The 25,176-nt window shown below is 47.6% G+C and overlaps 1 protein-coding gene across 3 annotated transcripts in view; it reads left to right on the top strand.

The window, feature by feature from the left end:
• Window positions 1-25,176, top strand: part of POP2 (Pyridoxal phosphate (PLP)-dependent transferases superfamily protein) — a 155,999-nt gene that overhangs the window by 111,361 nt on the left and 19,462 nt on the right. Inside the window, exon 20 of one of the 3 annotated variants that reach the window (XR_015189080.1) lies at window positions 23,272-23,614. The exons of the other annotated variants lie outside the window; for them this stretch is intronic. The gene's annotated coding sequence lies outside the window, so the exon portion shown is untranslated. The remainder of the gene's footprint in view (window positions 1-23,271; window positions 23,615-25,176) is intronic. 3 annotated transcript variants of the gene reach the window in all.

Here is a 25,176-nt window from a genome sequence, read left to right as displayed (position 1 = left end):
TATAGTTTGGCCATTCTATGACCAATCATGATAGTCCTGTAATTCCCCGGGTCCAAGGTGTCTCCAGATTTGTGGATCGGCACAATGGTGTGCCTGGTCCACTCCTGTGGGAAGCCCTCCCCTATAGCTTGGTTGAATGCATGTGCAATCAACTGGGCTATCGTGGCGGCTGCATAAATGAGGTGCTCATTTTGTAAACCTGTATGATTTGATGATTGGCGGTGCTATAGGCGGTGAATGGCCTTATTGACCATCTCTCCAGTGAAGAAGGAAGAGCTGATGGGTCGAGGCCCGGGTATTTGTGGAATCGGCGGACTGGCTCGGCACCTCATAGTCTCTCTCTGCATAGTTGTGCCATACCTGTGGATCCTCAATAGGGGTAGCCGGTTGTGGCTCGTGAAGGGTGCGCCATGCTGTGGCTCTGTCCATGCTCATGAACAGGTGGTATAGCTCTAGCTTCTGTGCCTCCTCAAAAGCTCTCCGCTTTTGACATGGGGAGAGAGAGAGAGAGAGAGAGAGAGAGAGGGAGAGAGAGAGAGAGAGATGAAATCAAATGAAATGTTATATTAAACGTCTTCAAAGGCCAAAATGACCTATGAGACCAAACTAATACAATCCTTGTGGATCTAATCCAATGTCTGGGTACAAAAATAAAATGAAGTAAAGTGAGAGGCTAAACTAAAAGATTAAAATCATGAGACTGAAATCATCATCATCGTCATGAATGCTTGAGGATGCCCGGCATCAGGCGTTGTCTGAGAAAGTATTGCATCGGTCACGGAAGAGCTTCGTCAATGTCTGCCTTTGTAAACAGTCGTAATGGGCGTCTCTCTCCCATATTGTGCTAGAATAGTCCTTATCCTTTGATCAAGCCTCCATCAATGTCGTGGTCGCCCTCGTATATGTTGGCGTCTAGCTTTCCCGAGCTTAGTGGCTCTGTCCACTAATATACCTCTCGTATAAGTGGTCTCTGAAGCATTCTCATATGGCTGCTGAGTCCCTGTTCTAAAGAAGTCAGTGATCTCCCTCTGTGAATGTCTACCTCTGCCTGGTCTCCTCAACAAACTCTCCTAGTGTCTGCGCAGCGCTAGCAAAAACAACCCGAGGCATCTCTGATCCTGATATCTCATGACTCTAGCCAACGGTCCAAAGCCCTCTCTGAATAGACAATGAAAGCGGCCTCATATCTCATAGTATACCAAACAATGACAAATGTGATGTTACTCTGTCTTGGCTCTATAAGACACAATTGGCATATTGTGGCGTCGGTTGGTACTCTTGTAAATTTGCTAGTCTCAATCTCTAGCTGATGCGATGATGTGCGCGTTTGACCACATGAATGAGACAGAGAGAGAAACTAAATGACATGTAATATTAACGTCTTCAAAAGGCCAAAATGACCTATGAGACCAAAAGGTTACATGTCGTGAATCTAGTACCATGCTTGGGTACAAAAAGTACAAAGAATTGAAAAGAAAATAGTGGGTAGGGGTGGGGTGAAAGCTGATACAAAAGGAATACAAAGGGTGAGCTGATACAATGGAGCTCTCTGACAATCGAGGCATCATATACATATACATCAGTATCCAAAAGGCTATAGAGATTCAATGTCTTCCAAGGTAGGCCTTGCACACTGACAAATCTTGGACTCAGCCGGTACTCCTCTAAATCTGCCTGTCTCGATCTCTAGCTGATGTGAGGATGTGCGTATCTGATCAATAGCACATCGTGTCCACACACACACACACACACAGAGAGAGAGAGAGAGAGAGAGAGAGAGAGAGAGAGAGAGAGAGAGAGAGAGAGAGAGAGAGAGAGAGAGAGAGAGAGAGAGAATTATCGTCCATGGAAGTCAGATATGACCTATGGGACCAAGAGCAGACATTACAACGGTTGCGCATGAAGTGAAAGATGATGATACATATCAGTTAAGGACTGAGGGTCAGTTAGGAAGATGAGAGAGGAAAATAGAAACCTAGGGGGGGTCAATTGTGGGGAGGGCCGGTTTGGGATTTCGAAACTCCTGGATGATGGCTTTACCGCCTCGATAGACTGCCCATTTTCCTTGTTTGCGGGCTTCATGTACCTACTTGAGCTCTTCACTTTTGTGTTTGAGTTGTGTCGGAGTGAGTTCTTCTGCAATCCAAAGCTTGGTATCTTTGAGAAGACGTGATCGTTGAAGAAGCTTGAGCCGACCCTCTCGACTTTCAAATTCAAGGATGGCGCGTCCACTTGGTATGGGCTTGTTAGGGCCTCCCGAAGTGATACACTCTATTGCGTTGTACTCAAGCTTGATCGGCTGGAGAGTTTCATTTAGGAAATTAATGCGCGCCGAGAAGTCTTTCTCGGTCGTATCCCATGCTTGAGGTAGCCCACCAATGCGGACCTTGAGGGCATTTTCTTCTTGGAGTCGTCCTCGAAACTCTACTGTCACACACGTCTTCACCTTTGCAATTGTTACCGAGTGGGTTTCGATGGCCTTCGCTTCGACTTCTTTCACTTTGTTGGTGGCGAGATCGACCATGGAATCAAATCGTGCCTCGAGCTTGCTAAGGCGAGCTTTGAGGTCGCGATTCTCTTCCATGACCCGGTCAAGGGCTGCTTGGAGGCGCTCAATTCGATCGGATTTGTTCGGGGCTGCTAAAATGGCGGCAAAACTTGGTCGTGCTTTTGCAGGGGCCTTCGGGGTAGTCATCTTTCCTATGGAGAGCTCAAAACCTGCAGGCATAGACTCACAGAGAGTCAAGCCAAAAGGTTGTGGTATTTCTGTGTTATGAGGCTCAAGCTTGTGTGGGAGGTTAAGATGTTAAGAGTGTGCTATTTCTGTGTTATGGGGCTCAGGCTTGTGTGGGAAGCTCCGATTAGTGAGAGCGGGACTTTTGTGTTAAGATGTTAAGAGGCGTTATGTTAGAGACTCCAGTTCACAGAGAATCGTTAACAAAGGGAGTTAGGTCAAGCTCGTCCAATCACCAAAACACCCTTGGGTCGGGGATGAGGGCGACAGAGCATTATACGGCCGATGTCGAAGTCGGCAAGTGAGGCAGGGCAGGTCGGCAGAGCAGTGACTCAGTTGGGTCGAGGTTGTGGGGTAGAGCAGGTCGGCAAAGCAGGGGCTGAAGGTCGTGATCTGGGGAGAGGAGGGCGAAGCTGATGACTAACACCCCCCCACAGGGCGGCCCTCGCCCAGGGGGGGACTGTGTAAGCGAGAAGCTGCTGAGAGAGCTAGGGCACGGCACACACACACACACACACACACAGAGAGAGAGAGAGAGAGAGAGAGAGAGAGAGAGAGAGAGAGAGAGAGAGAGAGAGAGAAATGAAATGAAATGTTATATTAACATCTTCAAAAGGCCAAAGTGACCTATGAGACCAGAAAGTTACAATGCGGTGTATCTGATACAAAGTCAGATTAACAAAATAAATTAATTCTAGGATAACAAAATATAAATACTGCGGAAACCTAAACTAAGCTGACAAGTGTGAAAGGTGAAAGTCGTGAAATGTGTGAACTAAGCAGAGAGAGAGAGAGAGAGAGAGAGAGAGAGAGAGAGAGAGAGAGAGAGAGAGAGAGAGAGAGAGAGAGAGAGAGAAATGAAATGAAATGTTATATTAACATCTTCAAAAGGCCAAAGTGACCTATGAGACCAGAAAGTTACAATGCGGTGTATCTGATACAAAGTCAGATTAACAAAATAAATTAATTCTAGGATAACAAAATATAAATACTGCGGAAACCTAAACTAAGCTGACAAGTGTGAAAGGTGAAAGTCGTGAAATGTGTGAACTAAGCAGTACAATGTGTATACAATATGGGAGGGAAGTGGAGATCCATCTTCATAGAGATCCATCTTCATCTGCACTCCAGACGACGAAAAAGTATGGCTCGAATCCTTTGCTGAAGCCTCCTTCCGAACTGTGTAGCTCCTCTTCTCCATCGGGGTGGTCTAGATCTTCCTAGTTCCAATGCTTGGTCTATGAGAATGCCAGTAGTGCGGGCAGACCTCTCCACTGTTGGCTGCTCCTCTGTCTGTTCTTCTGGCTGTACAATATCTAGTGTAAGGGCATGAGAGGGGTGCAGAGCATGTGTTAGGACATCTCAGAGTCAATTCGAGCTGAGTGGCTCACGTCTCTCGAGCCAGTAGCACCCCGGTGGATGGGAGCCTTCACACGACTGGTGGTTCTCATTTTAGTCAGGGCCTGCTCAGAGACTGTCCCAGCCCTGTTCTTCGAGCTTCAGGGTGGGGGACGATTATAGCGAGTTGCAATAGAGGCCCCGCAAGTAGCAGAGTGCTGTTTCCAGAGGATCTGAGTTGTGGGCATCTGTGGGAGGACTTGCGTCATAGACCCTGACCCAGCAGCTCTTGGGACTGGACACTCGAAGCTATGGGCTTGGGAGTGTTGTCCACTGGCACGAGTACAATGGGATCCTGGTGAGTGGCTATGGAGGGACCCCTTCTCTTCTGCAGACCACCCAGGAGTCCCCTTCTTTCAGTACAATGCTCGGCTTGGACGTCATATACTTGCAGGACAGAGAGAGGCCCGCCCCGCTGCAGCACGTCATTGGCAGGAGGAGGGCCTCACAGTTGAGTTCTTGGCAGCCTTTTGACAGAGGCTGTGGGACTCTAGACAGCCGAGGCGTGTCACTTTATTTCACTGGCTAGTTGCACACAGAGCCACAGCAGTAGGGAGCTGGCTTGTGCATAGTGGTCTCTTGGCCGCATGTGCAGCCTGTGACCAGTTGGTGGAGAGTCAGCGTTATTGTCTTTGGGACTGTCCCTCGGCCGAGCAGGTGTGGCTACGAGTTCTTTGGCTGATGCCTGCTCTCTCCACGGCACGACAGTACACTTGGGGGGCAGTGGCTTGGTCCACCCTCACAGGCCTAGCACTTCAATTTGAGCTATCTTCCACCGGCAAGATGATAGTGATGCAGGGGGGGCGACCTACACTCCAGCCTGCTATAGAGCTTACTCCACAGGAGTGGTGCACTGAGAGAGAGGAGTGTTGGCAGCTCATCAGTGGCCTGACACTTTGGTTCATCTGGCGGGCCCGTTGTTTCCGCATCTTTGAGGCTCGCCCTGTGCCACCAGCAGAGACTGTTCGTGACTTTTGGCTAGAGCTGATCCATACTCTCAGAGGACAGCTTGAGGGACTACAGGGCAGCTCCGACCGCATGCGGGAGCGCCGCGAGGCTTTCCTTCGACTCTAGCGCCTTGGGCCTTTCTACACCATAGTCCAAGGGGTGCTTACATTGCACTACTGTCCACTTGTGTGGCGCTTCCCTCCTCCCATCTCTTGATTTAGCCTCATTGTATATATGCTGTTTTTTCATTGGGAGAGTCTCCCCATCATGCTTGTTGTAGCCCTCTCTTGCAGAGGTGGATGTAGCCCTATGGGCAGTTTTCATTAACTAATAGAAGGATCTTTTTCTCGGGAAAAAAAAAATATCTAGTGTAAAGAAATCTGTGATCTGTCTCTGGGGTTGTCTCTCTTTAGCTCTCCTCAGCAACGTTTCTCTATGCCTGTGAAACTCAAGTAGATATAGCCCAAGACATCTCTGGTCCTCATAACTCATGACCCTAGATAGAGGCCCAAAACCTTCTCTGAATAGACAATGAAAACGGCCTCGTATCTCATAGTACACTGTGCAATGACATATGTAATGTACCTCTGTCTCTGGCTCTAGATGGCATAAGCGGCATATCCTGCTATCTGTTGGTGTCCCTCTGAATCTGCCAGTCTCAATCTCTAGCTGATGTGAGGACGTGCGTATCTGGCCAATGGCACAACGCAAACCATGAGAAAGATGCGTGTCCATATAGCTAGGTCGAATCACAAACCCATCCCCCGTGAGGTGGAGAAGATGTTCTCTGTAGAAAGCCATCTTTGTGCCCAACTCTTGTATCGGCTCTAGAGAGAGAGAGAGAGAGAGAGAGAGAGAGAGAGAGAGAGAGAGAGAGAGAGAGAGAGAGAGAGAGAGAGAGAGTTTTAACGTCGTGGGACACTATCCCAAGAGACCTTAAATATCATCCGCCGAGGAGAGTTGAACTCAAGACTTCTTATTCAAGAGGGAATTGGCATAACCAATCTACCACACTTGGGTGATAGAAAGGTTATACCATTTTCCTCCTTTTATTAGCACACACACAAGCAGCCACACATACACACGAGAAGAAGAGAATTTTAACGTGGTGAGAAACTATCCCAAGAGACCTTAAAGATCTATCCGACGAGGAGAGCTGAACTCAAGACTTGTTATTCAAGAGGGAAAGGAGGGGGGGGGGAGAATCTATCCTCGTCTGCACTCTGGACATCGAGAAAGTATGGCTTGAATCCTCTGTTGTAGTCTCCGTCGATACTGTGTAGCTCCTCTCCTCAATCGCAGTCGTCTAGATCTCCCTAGCTCCAATGCTCGGTCTATAAGAATGCCAGTAGTGGTAGTATGAGTGCGGGCAGAGCTCTGCAATGGTGGATGCTCCTCTGGGTGTTCAATATCTAGTGTAAAGAAATCTATAATCTGTCTCTGGGACTGTCTCTCTCCAGCTCTCCTCAGTAAAGTGTCTCTATGCCTGTGAAACTCAAGTAGATACAGTCCAAGACATCTCTGATCCTCATAACTCATGACCCTAGATAGAGAGGCCCAAAACCCTCTATGAATAGACAATGAAAACGGCCTCCTATCTCATATGACACTATGCAATGACATATGTAATTTAACTCTGTCTCTGACTCTAGATGACATAAGCGGCGTATCCTGCTATCTGCTGGTATCCCTTTGAATCTGCCAGTCTCAATCTCGAGCTGATGTGAGGATGTGCGTATCTAGCCAATGGCACAACGCAAATCATGAGAAAGATGTGTGTCCATATAGCTAGGTGGAATCACAAACTCATCCCCTGTGAGGTGGAGAAGATGCTCTCTATAGAAAGCCATCTTCATGCCCAACTCCTGTACTGGCTCTATCTCATGTCCTCCTCGTGTCTAGCTAGATCAGATCCTGACGAATGAGTCTAGTAATCTCCACCCGTGTTAGAGACATCAAGGGTGCCTGTAGAGAGTACTGAAAAGGAGGCAGTCGTTCCATGGTGAAGTCATGTGTCTGAAACCATGATGTCATTAGTGCATACCAGCATGATGTACCCCCCTGTAGAGCTAACTGTCTGGAGGACTGTAGGGCCAACCTTGCATATCTATTTGTGGTAGTATCCCAGCCTGTGTACAGAGGAGACTGATCTAGTAAGCGCCTCAATCTGCATAGGGGGGGCAGCTAACTCCGTGTAAATGAGATCATGCGATACGGAGGCCTTGGCTCTAATCAGCCAAGAGATCATAGATAGCAAGGGCCTCTCCATACGTCTCCAACCATCCTGGCCTACAGAAGGTCCCCAAACCTGCACCCCATATAGCATAGTAGAGGCAACCAAAGTATCAAATAGACATAACTTTGTCCCAGGTTCTTGGAACTGAACCTGCGAACACATCCTCTCCAATCCTCCCAAAGCCGCATAAGCTCTAGTCAGTCTAGTCTCTGCTACTCTTCTCAGAGAAAATCTCGGCCCAGTAAAGAGTACGCCCAGGTAAGTGTTTGCATTTGTATACTCCACAATCTCCTGACCATATGTGAAAGTAGGTGCGGATCTCCTGATCCACTGTGGTGTGGTGTTAAACACCATAACCTTGGTTTTACCAAGGTTTACACACAATGCACTATCCTCTGCAAAACTGTTTAGTTCATCCAAATGTCGTTGCATACCCTCTGGTGAGTCAGATATCAACACAATATCATCAGCATTAACAACAATGGAATCCACGTCCCTGCCTGCTGGGCACCTGTGTCACCCTCTCTGTCAATGTAATCAGACACCTCATCAACATACATACCAAATAGAGTAGGAGACAATGGGCAGCCTTGTTTCACCCCAATAGTAGAGTTAACTAAATCAGATACCCCTTCCGGAGTGCGTACATGTCCCGTCACTGATCTGCATAAAGCCATAATCCCCCAAATCAACTCTATGGGCACCCCAATTTCCTGTAGTCTGCGCATCAATCGAGCTCTCAGTACCATGTCAAATGCTTTGCGGAAATCCACAACGCTACAATAAATCCGTCTCCCTTGTGACCTGACCTCCTTAATGCTGGCTCTGAGTGTCAGAATATGATCAAGAGTGGAGAAACCCCTCCTGAAACCGGCCTGACCCTTTGCTCGTACACCACACCCTCTGCCGAGTTACTGAAGTGTTGCTCAAGAATGAATGCATACAACTGTGCCAATGTGTGTCCAATCATAATCGTGTGGTAGTTCCCAGGCTTTGTAGGATCACCTTCCTTGAAGATAGGCACAATAGTAGACAACGTCCAAGTCTCAGGTAACCCCTCACACATGGCACGATTGAACAACATTGCAAGAACCTCCATCAACAGATCCCTAGCATGTATAACGTGCTCCGCTAGTAGACCGTCATGATGATATGCCCTCCCGGTCCTCATCCTATCAATGCTCCTCTGTACCATCCCAGCGGTAAAGAAGGTGCTCATAGCTGGGCATGGCTCTGTAGGGTCTGGAAGGGGTTCCTGTGTAGGAACCGTATATAACTGTCGCATATTGGCCCCACGCATTAGGTGAAGTAATTACCGGGGGAGGGGAGTGCTCATGAAAGAGTCGCCATGCCTCTCCCGAGTCCCTACTCAAGAACATCTGATATAAGTCTTGCTCCATCTGAGCCAGGTAAGCTCGCTTCTTCCGTCCCACAAGGCGCTAGGAAGCAATCCGAGCCTGTCTGTAAGTGATGACTCCTAAAAGAAGATCCCTCTGAAGGTGGGCTCTCATCTCTCTGCAGTCTACACTCCTAATCATACCAACTATTCTGGGGCATGCTCCTAGAATGTCGTCTTTTGCCCCGGCTGAGTGTGTGGGTATGCTACTGATGTAGCACCATGCAGTGTCTTAGTCAGTAGAGTGGTGCACTCCTCCACTTAGAGGCTTGTACTAGTTGTGCCTTAATATAGATGGTCCCATATCTCCTCTATATAAACGGAATCAGTCTCTAGTGTAAATGTATAACGGGTGTGTGACCTGCCTCCTGATGTGTGGGCTGTACTAACGTCTATGTCAGGCCGAAGTCGGCCTAGGAGACAAATCAAGTGTACATGTGTGTATTCCTGGCATCTATCGAAAAAGACAAAATAATTTAAACTCGTAGAAAATAAAGAGAAAACCTTGGTGTATGATGGCGTTTATGGGTGAGGGTGTTGGGGGGGTGCGGGGATGGAGCTCTAGTACTAGGGATATGTGCATGTCTATATGCTCAGGGTAGTACAACCATGCAATTGCATCAAGCTAGCTAGCTCCATCCTGTGCTAATTGGGGCGTGTAAAATGTGGTACATGGGAGGATCGGGAGCAAGGACAGCTCGGATAAATGCAGCTGGGTGAGCCATCAGCTGGGCTCGTCTCTCCTTAGCAACTCGACTCTCTTGGGTTTGGATCTCCTTGATCTGTGTGTGGAGTCATGGGGCCTGATATCCGGTAACACCCAGACGTCGTTTGGACGGATCATCTCAGCCTGCTGGAGAGTCACTCCCCTCAGTGGATTTTGGAGTGGAGGTAGTGTGGTCCTCTAGAAAAAAATTGTTAACTGTGACGGTCTACCCCCCACCTGTATCTCTATATGTGGCTGCAAAAGTGTATCTCTGTGCCTTTGTATCTCTAGCAGGTAGCGCTCCAACTGTCTTTGATCTCGAGAGTGCATGATCTTGTGGAGGGTAGGTTGTCCTCTGAATTAGTGACTCGTATTTGCATCTAATATCGTCATAAGCTCTGCATCTACAAACAAAATGCTCCTCACTCTCCACCTCCTCTCTGCATACTCGACAGACTCTCTCCTCCTTGGAAATGTCATGAGCTCGCCCCATCTCTATCTCTAGTCTGTGTAATGATACTCTGAGCTGACCAATCACCACCCGTGAGCTGTGTGGCATGTAGATTCCATATAGCATGGTCGTTGTATGAACCTGTCCTCAAGTATGGTAAGGAAATATCTCTGTAGTGTGACGCGATGTGATCCACATCTGTCTGATATATAGCTGCCAGAGATCCTATCCAAGCACTATGTCTCTCTCACTATGTGAGAGATGAACTTGGGTGAGTCAGGGTCATAATGGAACGATGGCAAGCTGTCGAGATCAAGGCAATGTGCTCTGAACCAGGCTCTAACCTTGGTGTACCAAGCTCTGCCATATCCAGACTCTGCTATGTGTATGGCTGACTCAAAAGCTCGCCATGTGAGTCTGTCAACTGGGAGCTCTCACTCTCTAGATAAAGCAGATTGTTTGAAAGGGTGCCTCCACTACCATGGGCGGGTAGCAAGTTGATGTCGTGTGGCATTATGTGCTTGCCTCGAAACAAGCAGGAGATCATATATACCTGTGGTCTCACTATCCGTGCCCACTAGCTATCTGTCAACCAGGGTGCCCACATTGTTCGTGCATACATCAAGGCTGGGGTGATTAATGTATTAAATAGCCACCCCTACGTGTGGGGCTTCTGAAAGTTTGCTCGATGACATCTCCGCTCTAACATGGCCAAAGCTGCATATCCTTTGTTGAGTTTATCAGTGGCGGCATGTGCCATGGACAAGGGGCCCTGTCTGCTAGTTAAGGTGACTCCCAGATCGCCGTAGGAGGTGACCACCTTGACTGGACCTCCTGTAGCTGTAAATGTGGTTCCTTGCAGGATTGATTTGGAGGTATGGAAGATCATGACCTTGGTCTTCCCAAGGTTCACTTTCAGTCCTCTGTGTGAGCGCGCGCAAAACTCATTCAAAGTGCACAAAGCCGCCCTCTGGTGACTCTGAAATCAAAACAATGTCGTCAGCATATAGCATAATGTGTACAGGAGTACCTGCTAGGTCAGCTCCTGCCCCTCCCGCTCGTAAGATGTAGTCGGAGATCTCATCGCTGTAGAATCCAAAGAAGGTCGGCAAGAGGGGGAAGCCTTGCTTCACACCCATTGTGCTAGAAATAGACTCTTAACAAGCGGCGTGGACAACGAACTCTCCGAGTCACTCTCTCATAGAGAGCATAGATAACCCATATCAGCTCTGATGGTATCCCAAGACTCTGAAGTTGCCGAAAGAGCCTCTCTTGGGATTGTGTTAAACACTTTGCGGAAGTCCACAAAGCAGCAATAAAGCTTCTTCTTCCGCATCTTTGTCCCATCAATGAGGCAGCGTAGAACGAAGATGTGGTTGATAATGGAGAAGGTCCACGTGAAGCAGGAGCCCGTAGGCCCTCAGTTTCTCCATATGAACTAAGCTCAGCCTCAACTATTGCCCCTATACAGTTTGGCCATTGTATGGCCAATCACGATAGTACTGTAATTTATTGGGTTCATGTTGTCCCCACATTTGTAGATTGGCACAATGATGTGCTGGGTCCACTCCTCTGGGAAGCCCTTCCTTATAGCTCAGTTGAATACATGTGCAATCAATGGGCTATAGTGGAGGCTGTGTAAATGAGGTGCTCACTCTATAATCCTGTATGATATGAAGACCGGGGTGCTTGGTGGATGGCCTTCTTGACCATCTCTATTGTGAAGAAAGAATAGCTTGTGGGTCGAGGTCCAGGTGGTTGTGGAATCCGAGGCTAGTTGGGTACCTCATATAGTCTCTCTGCATAATCGTGCCATATTTGTGGATCCTCAATCTCAAAGGGTGCGCCATGCTGTGGCACTATCCATACTCATATCATAAGCGGTATAGCTCTAGCTCATGTGCCTCCTCAAAAGCTCGCCACTTTCTTCATGCGAGTATCTTCATTTTGGAGTCTGGACTCTCAATTAGTGATCTCCCCAAGGGTCCACTGTGCACGCAAGCAGTGATAAAGGTCTTTGCACTCATCATCATAGCAGCTGTTTTGTGGCATAGTCCGAGAGGGGGGGGGGAGTGTGGCCTGTGTCGGTGGTGTGCAGGAAAGAGCTAATGGCCGATGTCTGAAGGACAGACGTGATGTGGGAGGTGAAAGTGATGTAGTGGCGTAGAGGGGTGGAGTAAAAGGAGTCCCTTCTCGACCTCTGTCCAGTATAAGGGGGCTAGCACATGTGTGAAATGGATCGTGGTGTGTGGGGTTGGTGTCTTGAATGTGGAGGGTGTGGCATCTCTAGTGAGGGAGAGTGCAAGGTAGGTGGGGTCCGCTCCAATAGGTATGGGCGGGATAGTGAAAGAGCTAAGCAGGTTGGTGGCCTCTCTGGATCCCATGATGTAATCCACGGTACCCCCCCCCCCCCTCGGGTCGTAACTACATGTGGTATGCATGTCAGCCCTCTTGAAGTGGGCCATTGGGCGATCCTGTTATAAATGACGAGACGGTGTTGAGAGCCTAATCTGAGCGATGGTTGTACTCTGTGATGCGTGTTGTGTCTGCTGAATCTCTCATGGTAGCGTTCTCCTGTGTGGCGTGTAGTGCCATCGGGTCCTCTGTGTGTGTGTGTGTGTGTGTGTGTGTGTGTGAGAGAGAGAGAGAGAGAGAGAGAGAGAGAGAGAGAGAGAGAGAGAGAGAGAGAGAGAGAGAGAGAGAGCTTTATTAACGTCTACTAGAGGCCGAGCTCGACCTATGAGACAAAATCGATGTACAACTGTCAATGCCCTCTGGGTGACCAAAAAAAGGACAAAATATAACATGAAATAAAATAAAATAGGACTGAACTTGTAGGATAGGAGTGATGAGTGGAGTGGGGTGGGAGATGGAGCACTAACACTAAGGGTATGTGAAATATATGCGTAGGGGTGTACAAGAATGCAATGCAAACTAGCTAGCTCCATCCAGTCCCATAATGAAATGAAATGAAATGTAATATTAACGTCTTCAAAAGGCCAAAATGACCTATGAGACCAAAAGGTTACATGTGGTGAATCTAATACCAGGTCTGGGTACAAAAAGTACAAAGAACTCAAAAGAAAATAGTGGGTAGGGGTGGGGTGAAAGCTGATACAAGGGGAATACAAAGGGTGAGCTGATACAATGGACCTCTCTGACAGTCAAGGCATCATATAGGTATACTTCAGTATCCAAAAGGCTATAGAGATTCAATGTCCTCCAAGGTAGGCACGCTGTCGGGACGGCTCCTATGTCGCGCCAGTATGGTATGGATTCTCTGTGGCAATTTGCGTCGATGTCGAGAGGGCCCCCTCATCTGTGGGCGACGGGACCGCCCCAACTGTATCGCCTGATCAAGCAGTATGCCTCTGGTGCCTCTGGTGTTGTTATGTTGTTGGGGCTGCTCAGACTCCTCTGTTTATGACTGAAAGAACTTTGTAATCTTCCGCTGTTGCTGGATCTCTCTCATTGTGCCCCTCTTCAGGAGGTCGTCTCTGTGTTTGCGAATCTCCAGTAAGTATAATCCAAGGCATCTCTGATCCTGGTATCTCATGACTCTAGAAAGTGGCCCAAAACCCTCTCTGAATAGACAGTGAAAGCGTCCTCGTTTCTCATAGTACATTGGGCAGTGACATATGTAATGTAGCTCTGTCTCTGGCTCTATTTGGCACACCCGACAAATCGTGGACTCAGCGGGTACTCTAAATCTACCTGTCTCGATCTCTAGCTGATTTGAGGATGTGCGTATCTGACCAATAGCACATCGGATCCCATGGGATAGATGAGTGTCCATGTATTCTTGTCTAATCACAAAACCATCCTCCGTGAGCTGGAGAAGATGCTCTCTATAGAAAGCCATCTTCGTACCTAGCTCATCTGTAGGTTGTATCCATGTCCTCTTCGTATCCAAATCAAGTCCTATCTGATGAGCCTGGTAATCTCTGCCCTAGTGAAGGAGATGGAGGGTGCATCCAGATTACTGAAATGGGGGTAGCCGATTCATACTAAAGCCATGTAACTGAAACCAAGATGCCATCTCTGCATACCAACATGATTTGTCTCCCTGCAATGCCAGCTGTCGCGAAGACTCTAGTGCTAATCGAGCATATCTGTCTGTAGGGAGAGCCCAAGTGCTATGCATAAATGAAACTGATTGAGTGAGTGCCTCCACTACCAATGGAGGAGCAGCTAGCTCCGCCCTAACAATGTCATGTGGTACTGAGGCTTTGTCCCTAATCATCCGAGAATCATAGACACCAAGGGCTTCTCCACACATCTCCATCCATCAGTACTGCCAGCTCTGCTATGGTGATCAACTGAGGGCCCCCATATCTCCACTCCGTATAGGATGGCCGAAGTGACCAAAGTGTCAAAGAGCCAAAGCTTTGTCCGAGGTTTTTGGAACTGAACCTACGAACATATCCTCTCAAGTCTCCCCAATGCTGCATAGGCTCTGGTCAATCGCACAACTGCTACCCATCTCAGGAAAAATATTGGACCACTGAAAACCGCCCCAAGATAAGTGTATGTATCGGCATACTCCACAATCTCTCGACCATATGTAAAAGTGGGGGCGGACCTCCTTACCCACTGCGCCGTGGTGTTAAACACCTTTACCTTGGTCTTAGCAAGGTTCACAGACATGCAATGCATCCAATTGACGCTGCATCCCCTCAGAGATCAGCACAATATTATCAGCATATAATAGCAACAGAATCCATGTCTCTGCAAGCTGGGCACCTCTATCACCCTCTTTGTGTACATAATCTGAAAACTCATCTACATAAATCCCAAAGAGAGTCGAAGATAGGGGACAACCCTGCTTCACCCCAATGGTGGAGTGAACCATGTCGGACATGCCCTGAGTAGTGCGTACCTGTCCTACCACTATCCTGTATAAAGCTAAGATCCCCCAGATCAGCTCTGTGGGCACCCCCATGTCCTACAATCTGTGTATGAGTCTGGCTCGTTGCACTGTATCAAAGGCTTTGAGGAAATCCACAAAGCTACAATATATCCTCCTGCCATGGTGTCTATCCTCCTCAATAATGGCTCTGAGTGTCAAAGTCTGGTCAAGAGTGGAGAAACCTCTCCTGAACCCTGCTTGTCCTGTTGCCCATATGCCCTCTCTCTTTGCCCATCCACTCAGCTCATGCTCAAGAATTGATGCATATAGCCTAGCCAGAGTGTGACCAACCATGATGGTTCGGTAATTCCCGGGAAGCATAGGATCTCCCGACTTGAAGATAGGCACAATAGTGGACATACTCTAAGTCTTAGGGAAACCCTCATACATGGCTCTATTAAACATCATAGCAAGAGGCTTTGCAAGCATATCTCTGGCATGGATAAAGTGCTCTGCTACCATACCATCATGATCCTGTGCTCTTCCTGTCTTCATCTTGTCAATGGATTTCCTTACCCTCTCAGCAGTAAAGAAAGTACATGTTTCTGGGCATGCCTCTGGAGGGTCAGGCAAAGGTGGCTACCCCAATGCTGTGTAGAGAGATGTAGCATATTCCCCCCATGTCTCTATGGAAGTGATGGCTGGCGGTGGAGAGTGCTCATTGAAAAGCCTCCATGCTTCACTAGAGTCTTGACTCATAAACAACTGGTATAGATCATGCTCTAATTGAGATAGGTAAGCCCTCTTCTTTCGTCGCACTAGGCCAAAATGAAATGAAATATTATATTAAATGTCTTCAAACGGCCAAAATGACCTATGAGAGCAAACTGATACAATCCTTGTGGATCTAATCCAATGTTTGGGTACAAAAATAGAATGAAGTAAAGTGAGAGACTAAAAACTAAACTAAAAGATTAAAATCGGCAGATTGAATTCATCATCATCATTAGCAATGCCCAAGGATGATCGACATCGGGCGTTGTCTGAGAAAGTATTGCATCAGTCGCTAAAGAGCTTCGTTAATGTCCGGCTTTGTAAATAGTCGTACTGAGCGTCTCCCATATCATGCTAGAATAGATGGAGCCTCTATCGGTGTCGTGGTCGGCCTCGAAGACATGGGCTTCTAGCTCTCCCGAGCTCAGTGGCTCTATCCACTACTATACCTCTGGTATAAGTGGGCTCTGAAGTCTACTGTGAAGCATGCTCATCTGGCTGCTGAGTCCCTGTTCTAAAGAAGTCAGTGATCTCCCTCTATGAATGTCTCCCACTGCCTGGTCTCCTCAATTCTTCCACTGTCTGCACAGTGCTAGCAAAGACAACCCGAGTCATCTCTGATCTTGATATCTCATGACTCTAGCCAACTGTCCAAAGCCCTCTCTGAATAGAATATGAAAGTGGCCTCGTATCTCATAGTACACTGAACAATGACAAAAATGTGATGTAACTCTGTCCGTGGCTCTATATGACTCAACTGGCATATCCTTGCTTCTGCTTGTACTTTCTTAAATCTGCCAGTCTCAATCTCTAATTGATGCTATGATGTGCGCATTTGACGAATAGCACATCGTATCCCATAGGATAAATGAGTGTCCATATAGGCCGGTTTGATGACATATTCATCCTCTGTTAGTTGGAGAAGATGCTCTCTATAGAACGCCATCTTCGTGCCCAACTCTTGTACCGGCTGTATCCATGTGCTTCTGGTATCTAGCTGAATCAAATCTTGACGTATAAGTCTAGTGATCTCTGTCCATGTGAGAGAAAGGGAGGGTGCATCCAAGGAGTACTGAAATGGGGGCAGTCTATCCATGCTGAAGCCATGTGGCTGAAACCATGATGTCCCCCTGTTGTGCTAGCTGTCGGGATGACTCAAGGGCTAGCCAAGCATATTTGTGTCTGGGAGGGTCCCATAAACTATGTATGAAGGAAACTGATCTAGTAAGGTGAAACGAAAGTGGTCAGTGGATCTCCTGGCTACATGGACCGCCTATAGACACGCGTCGGACAAACCACCCGACCATAGCCACCATCTGGCAGCTCCCCGTGCTGGGGCTAGCGTCCGAGGATGTAGGCGTGCACCTGTAAGATCGAGCGACCCATATCAACCGGCCTCACCTCCTCGAGGTGACCTCGTGCACTCCTAGCCTTGCGGGGTAACCATTGACACTCAGCCAGTGGGGGTCGAGAATTGCAAATGAGACCTTGGCCTCTCTTTTATAATAATGGCCGGCCACACTGGCCGTGTTCACACTACGTCTGCCCGGACACTGGACGCCCATCCCGACGGTGTCTGGGCTAGATCCCCTCTCCCAAGAGCAGGACATAACATACTTCCCCCCTTGAGAATCATTGATGTCCTCATCAATGAAGTAGGGATACTGAGCTTTTAGAGCTCTAACTGGTTCCCAAGTAGCAAACCTTTCAGATAAACCCTTCCATTTAATTAAGTACTCGTCATAAGCCTTTTGGCGCGAATGACGGGTACGATGATCTAAAACTGCCTCTGGTTCTTGAGGAATATACTCAGTTTGTATATCTTGCCATACATTTTTCTCGATAGGCACAACAACGTCGGCTTCGCCCAATTCACTCCCATGGAAACAGGTTTGAAGTTAAGTCTACATGATGCTGGCGATCCTGCTGATGTCACTCTTTACCAAACTGCTGTTGGATGCCTTATTTATGTATGCAACACAAGGCCGGATATTCAGTTTGCAGTCTCACAGGTTAGCAGATTTATGCATAGCCCAAGGTCTAAGCATTGGCAGGCTGTCAAGAGGATTTTCCGCTACCTTAGTTTCACTTTACATCTTGGCTTGTTTTATCCCAAGGGGGGATCATTGCCGCCAGACTTACATGCTTTTTCGGACTCAGATTGGGCTGGTTGTTTTGACACGAGAGTGTCCACAAGTGATTTTTGTTTCATGCTTGGCAGTTCCTTTATATCATGGTTGAGCAAGAAGCATCCTACTGTGGCCACTTCGAGTTGTGAGGCTGAGTACAGGGCAGTCTTCACAGCTACGGTTGAGTGTGTATGGCTCAAACGCCTTATGGCTGATTTGGGTGTTGGACAGGACACTGCCAACACTGACAGTCAGAGCGCATTGGCAGCTGCGAGGAACCCAGTTTTTCATGCTCGCACAAAGCACATTGAGGTGCATTACCACTATGTCAGGGAGAGGCTCTTAGCAAGAGAGATCAGCTTGGCTTATGTGCCAACATAGGACAACCTTGCAAATCTTTTCACAAAGGCATTGCCTCGTGAGAAGCTTGAAGCTTTCCGCAAAGCTTTGGGCTTACTCCCCTTTGTGGACTGATCCTGTCCTCAGGGCATGGCACTTCCCTTTACTCATGTGCCAGCTCTCGTTCACCGCATCACTCTAGGGGGGATTTGTTACCATATACATGTGGTAGTGATGTGTGTGAACACACTAGGACCGCCTGTGTATTTTTTCCCTCTTTAGGAGGTTTTTCCCCCCGTGCATTGTATATACGCCCATCACTGTAGGGCTATCTATCTTTCCATTGCACACTAAGTAACACACTCTCTATTGTGTGCCTTGAGCTTCCTTCGTCTTCTCCAAGCTGTGTGTGTTTCTCTGCAACCCTAATTCCAACATAAGGCGGCGGACATGGAACACTGGATGTACACTAACATCCGAAGGAAGAGCCAGTTTATAGGCAACTTGGCCAATTTTCTTTGTGATCAAGAATGGACCACAATATCTAGCTGAAAGCTTATAATGCTTGCCTGTTCGCATAGTCTTGGAATCCTTGGGTATCTTCAGATAGACCCATTGTCCCACGTTAAGAGTCCTTGGAGATCTCTTTTGATTAGCATAAGTAGTGACCCGATCACGAGCTGTTCTTATACTATCTTGAGCCAATTCGAGCATTTCCTGCATGTCATACAAGAAATCACGAGCTTGGCGTTCCTTGACTTTCTCTAAGCCAATAGCAATTGGGGATTTAGGCTCAAATCCATACATGAGCATGAATGGGCTAAATCCAGTAGTAGAATGCTTGCTACTATTATAGGCAAACTCTAATTGTGGAAGATACCTTCCCCAATCAAACAGCCTATGAGAGACATAAGCTCTCAACATGTCGTCTAACGTCTGATTCATCCTCTTGAGTTTGTCCATCGGACTCAAGATGGTCAGAAGACGACATACTCAACTTCGTCTGGAGATGAGCAAACACATCTCGCCAAAATCGGCCAGTGAACTAAGTATCCCGATCACTGACGATATCCTCTGGCAAACCATACAGCTTATAAAGCTGATCGACAAATAAAACTGCCAACTCATGGCATTTTACTGTCTACTTCGTTGGTATAAACTTCGCCATTTTTGTGAGTCTATCAACCACAACCCAAATAGCGTCATTGCCTCGACTAGTATTTGGCAAACCAACAATAAAGTCCATGGAAATACTCTGCCACTTGGCATCTGGGATTTCCAATGGATGTAGTAGGCTAGCTTTCCTAAGGCGCTCTGCCTTATTGACCTGACACTGAGCGCATCTCTTCACATAGCTCTCTATGTAAGAGCGCATTCTTGGCCAATAGAAATATCGCTTGACCAAAGCCAAAGTTCTCTGGATGCGTGGGTGCCCAGCGCTAGGAACATCGTGGCATTCGCACAAAATCCTTCGTCGAATCTCATCGATTTCCGGCACACAGACTTTACCATTTCTGAACAATAGTCCACCTCTAATGGAATATTGTCGCTGTCTCGTCTCTCCGTCATGAGTCACTTCGGTCTCTGGATCACCCAAGCGTGTACAAGAGTCATGCCCCGCTTTGACCTCGTTCCATATCTTGCCAAAATGGCCACCGGAACGACATAGCCCTCGGAGAGAGAGAGAGAGAGAGAGAGAGAGAGAGAGAGAGAGAGAGAGAGAGAGAGAGAGAGAGAGAGAGAGAGAGAGAGAAATCCGTCGAGATTTTAGCCATAGACAAGGTATTGACCTCAGGAATCCTGCCGAGCGCATCGGCAACTCGATTGCTGGATCCTTTTCTATAATGGACCTTAAAGCCAAACTCTTGCCTAAGCTCAACCCATCTAGCCTTCCGGCCTCTGAGATCACCCTGATCACAGATATAGCGCAAGGAGTGATGATCTGTCCATGCAACAAACGTAGAGCTACACAAGTAGTGCCGCCATTTCCTCAGGGCGTGGACTACGGTGTAAAGCTCCTTCTCATACGTTGGATAACGCATCTCAGCGTCAGAAAGTTTCTTACTTTCAAACGCAAAGGACGTCCATCCTGGTATAATGCCGCACCAATAGCATAATCACTAGCATCTGTTTCAGCCACAAACGGTTTGCTAGGATCCACAATGTGCAATATTGGCGCAGCAATGCTTTAGTGTCCGAAAGCTCTCGTCGAGACGCTCATCTCAGACAACAGGGAGATTACCTTTACGATGAGGACCCGAAGTCTTCGGCCCTTTCACCCCTCCTTTTAAAAGTTGCGTAAGCGGAGCAGCAACTTTAGAGTAATCCTTGATAAACTTGTGAAAGAATCAAGTAAAGCCTTAAAAGGACTTTACTTGGCGTACATTCTTCAGAATGGGCCAATTTCGCACTTTATCCAATTTTTCAGGGTCAAGGCGAATTCCATCGCGAGTAATGATGTGACCCAAGTACAGAAGCTCTTTCTTAAAGAATTCACACTTAGAAGCCTTAGCGTAAAGCTTCTCAGTTCTCAGTACTTCGAGAACAGTGCGTACATGCGCTAAGTGCTCAGACAAACTTCGGCTGTAGATCAATATATCATCGAGAAATACAACAACGAAGTTGCCTAAAAATGGTCTCAGCAGATCATTCAGCATCTGCTGAAACGTAGGTGGAGCATTGGTCAAACCAAAAGGCAAGACCAAAAACTCGTAGTGACCATAATGCGTATGGAAACCTGTCTTAGGAATATCTTCCAGTTTGATCCGTATCCGCTGATAGCCTGATCGCAGGTCTATCTTCGTAAAATATAACGCTCCGTGGAGCCGATCTATCAGATCGTCCATGCGCGGGAGCGGATACTTGTTCTGGACAGTGAGCTTGTTCAACCCCTTGTAATCGACGCAGAAGCGCATAGTGTTATCCTTCTTTCGAGAAAGTAACACTGGCGCTCCCCACGGAGATTTACTTGGCCGAAGAAAACCCCTGTCGAGATAATCTTTCAGCTGTCGTTGAATCTTATCCTCCTCGGTTTTTCTAAACCGGTTTTTCTAAACCGATAGGGTTGCTTTGAGAAGGGCTGAGTACCAGCCACCAACTCAATGCCATGATCTACTCCTCTCGAAGGCGGCAAGCCAGGAGGTAGATCATCAAGAAAAACATCCTCGAAATCAGTTATCATTTTCGGATAAGGTTGGATTTGTCAGAATCCCCAAGTTGAACAGAAGAACATGAAACATTTTTACGAAATTCAGTGACAGAAGTACCAAGCACTAACGAATCAAACCAAGCAGATGGTACACATTGATAAAAGTCAACATCAGAAGACTTTGTTTCTTTATACATTTTCAAAGCAGTAACAACTGGTATTGCAAAACCGTTATTTACAGACTTCTGACTACAGAGCGACACAGATACATGAGGCATATCCTGCTTAACAAAAACAAGAGAGTGATGTACATAGTCTATATACAGTGAGTCTTGTTTATCATAAAACCATGGAATTCCTAAAATAACATCTGCTCTGTCGAGGCGCATGATGTGGAAATCCAGGTTCTCTTTGTAATCAGCTAGCTCGAGCGACAAATCTGGAACTATCCGATTCCATACATCCGTATCCTCGCCACGAGCCATCTTCACGCGATACTCGTGGTCATTGTCCTGCGTCCGCAGGCTCAGTTTCTGCACCAATTTTGCATCCACAAAATTCTGTGAGCTTCCATTATCAAGTAGTACGGTCACGTCGTGACCATTGATCTTCTCGAGGAAACGGAGAAGATCGTGCTTACAAAACACTTTGGTGCTAAAAGTACAATCAGTGCATGAATTGTGCGCTAGATGATGGATTTCAACTTGACTGACATTAGAGATACCTGAGATCTCGTGAATCTGAACCGAAGGACGACCTTGCGGTTTCTGTGTCTTCTTCTTCTTGGGGCAGTCCTTGATTTGGTGACCCGTCTGGCCACATCCGAAGCAAGCCCCCTTCTTCACTGCATCAACAACTGAAGCATTTTTGGATTTCTTCTTCTCCTGAGAAGATCTCGGTAGTGATTTGGACTTATGCTGGAATCGAGGTCGCTTCCTCGAAGCACCCTCACCGGATTGATAGTCTGCAGTTCTTTTCTTCTCATAGTTCGCTCCATTTATCAAATGGAACGTCGTGGCCTTTGCCACTGCATCCTCGGCGTCAGTTGGGGCTTTGTCCTTGATTAAGGCCCAATGGTAATCCTCATGCATTCCCAGCAGGTACATGTGCACATCGTGCATAGAATCCACCTTGCAGAAGGTGAGCACCTCTTTGAAAGCTGTCGTATACTTATCAAAAGACAATTTTCATTGAAAGAAGTAGCCTCGGACCCTCACGCTAGGGGGAAAAAAATATGCTACCACTCTGTCTTCCCACGCTCGTAGAGAAAGTCCCTGCTACAGAGAGGGAGGTACCTCTCTCTCTCTCTCTCTCTCTCTCTCTCTCTCTCTCTCTCTCTCTCGATTGAGACCGGTAGATTCAGAGGGATACCAGCAGACAGCAGGATATGCCGATTATGCCAGAGAGAGCCAGAGACAGAGTTGCACTACATATGTCATTGCACAGTGTTCTATGAGATACGGGGGCGTTTCCACTGCTTATTCAGAGAGGGTTTTGGTCCTCTATCTAGGGTCATGAGTTATGAGGATCAGAGATGTCTTGGACTATATCTACTTGAGTTACATAGGTATAGAGACACTTTACTGGGGAGAGCTAGAGAGAGGCAGTCCCAGAGACACATTACAGATTTCTTTTCACTAGATATGGGACAGCCAGAGGAGCAGCCACCACTGCAGAGCTCGTCCCACACTCATTCGACCACTACTGGCACTCTCATCGACCGAGCATTGGAGCTACAGAGATACAGACGACCGCGACTGAGGAGAGGAGCTACACAGCATCGACGGAGACTACAACAGAAGATTCGAGCCATACTCTCTCGACATCCAGAGTGCAGATGAGGATGGATCCTCACCATTTCTTCCATCTTTGTTTCACACACTGTTACATCCAGTTTACCGGGTACCTATTGTATCAGCTGCTACACCCACGTAGTTTTAGATTGTAGTAGTAGTAGTAGTATTTTGTTCCACTTCTAGTTCTTTTCTAGTTCTTTTGTACCCAGACATGGTATTAGATTCACTATTTTGTAACTGATTGGTCTCATAGGTCATTTTGGCCTTTTGAAGACGTTAATATAACATTTCATTTCATTTCATTTCTCTCTCTCTCTCTCTCTCTCTGAGCGGGCGAGCAAGACTAGCGGGCTCTCTCTCTGAGCAGGCGAGCAGGTCTGTGGCGGGCGAGCAGGACTAGCGGGCTCTCTCTCTGAGCGGGCGAGCAAGTCTGGCAGAAGCTCTGTGGCGGGCAGGTCTGGCGCGAGGCTGAAGCAAGGCAGCGGCAACGCGTAAGGTGCAGCTCCACCCCCTCGCAACCCCCTCCTGCTGCTGTGGTAAGCTCGCGCTCAGGTGCAGCAAGGCAGTGGCGGGTCTCTCTCAGCGCGAGCTGGATTGCGAGGACTGCAGCGACCAGTAACACAGCCGCCCAGCACCACCAGCAACGCTCCACGGGGAGGACACACGGACACCATATCTAGGGGAGAGAAGCTCTCTCTCAACGCGACCAGGTATGAACTCCTCTCTCTCTCTCTCTCTCTCTCTCTCTCTCTCTCTCTCTCTCTCTCTCTCTCAGCACGAGCAGGACTGCAAACTCTGCGTAGGCAATACACTAGGCACAGGTAGGACAACAGCAACCAGGTATGAGCTCACAGCCTTAGCGCACAGCCCACAGCCTCGAGTGCCATCGCAGGCCTTTAGGAGGTGGTCGCGGTCAGCCCTTCCCTGCAGCTGGCCCATCGCAAGCAGTCCACACAGCATCTACGTTGCTCCAGCAGTTATAACAATTTACAGTTTTCAGCCTTCCCTTAATTCCTGCTTTGCAGCACAGCAATATCACAGTGTTCAACGCGGAGTTCGTAGCGTTTCCTTTGCGAAGAACTGTTGCATCAGTAGTCTGTCAGCCTAGTGTTGCATCAGCATATTGCATTAGGTTCGTGCAACCGAAAGTAAATACCATTCCGGCAACGGAGTGGGGGGCCCTTGGAGGGGGGTCTGTGACCCCACCTGGTGTATGTCTTCTGCGAAATGATAAGTGAGCCCGATACATCTCTTGAACAACAAAACATGGAAGCAATCTCCCTTGCACAGGACCCTGCTTAGGACACGGAAGCCATCCATATCTCACTTGTTTGCAAGTCGCGTGCAAAGGCAACCTTCATGCTCATGAACAAGTAGATGGCGCAGATGGAGAGGGAAATCAAGGAGTGGAAAACAGAGATAGAAGGATGGTGGAAGGAGAAGGAAAACCTCCTTCAGATAGTCTTAAATGAAGGCGCACAATGGAAGAAGGAGAAAGAGAGCCTTAACGCTCTCCCACCTGTGACAGCACTCAAAAACGAGCTCTCCCACGTGTGACAGCACTAAAAAACGAGCTCACTGCTGAAAATCACGTTTTTGCCTTCTCTTTAAGTAGTAAACTGGCCTCTCAGTGCCAAGTCACTCATTTGTGCATTTTCCCGCTTTAGACCCTCGGGTCTAAAAATATCTCAGCTGCAGCCTCTGTTGACTTGGCCACAAAGTAACAAAATGATCCCCATGTCAAACTGCACGTAATGACGCGAAGACATTTTGCTGTCCAAAAATAGCAGTCCCTAAAATTTAGGAGTTTCTGCCATTACATTCTTCTAGGTCATCTGACCCTCTTTGTACACTGCAGCCACACCTAGAACTGAAATGTAGCGTATGTAGCAAAGGATTCCGCTTTGGCTGGCCAATGACCCCACTTTGGCTAACCATAGTCCTTGTCCAACCTTAGTGCTCTTTAGCCCTTAGGCCTGGACTCTCTCTCTGAACAATTCCACACTGGCTATGCAATGCAGGGCAGTTAAATTACCAGAGGGGTGTTTCCAAAAGGTAAAACAACGAAATTCCCCAAAGAAAGAGAAAATAAACAAAAATGGAATTGCCACTGGCTGGTGACATACCCCCTCTTGAAATCTCAAACGTCCTCGTTTGCACCTATGTCATACATGCTTACAGTCAGAACTCGGGTGTCCGGACACCGTGTCGACACATAAATGACACATACATGCTCACAGTCAACACCTCGTTGACACATGTATTGCCTGCA

This window comes from Adiantum capillus-veneris, chromosome 9 (genome assembly GCF_014529385.1).
Source record: "Adiantum capillus-veneris isolate H3 chromosome 9, ASM1452938v2, whole genome shotgun sequence".
Taxonomy (NCBI): domain Eukaryota; kingdom Viridiplantae; phylum Streptophyta; class Polypodiopsida; order Polypodiales; family Pteridaceae; genus Adiantum; species Adiantum capillus-veneris.
This window is presented reverse-complemented; position numbering and strand designations above follow the sequence as displayed.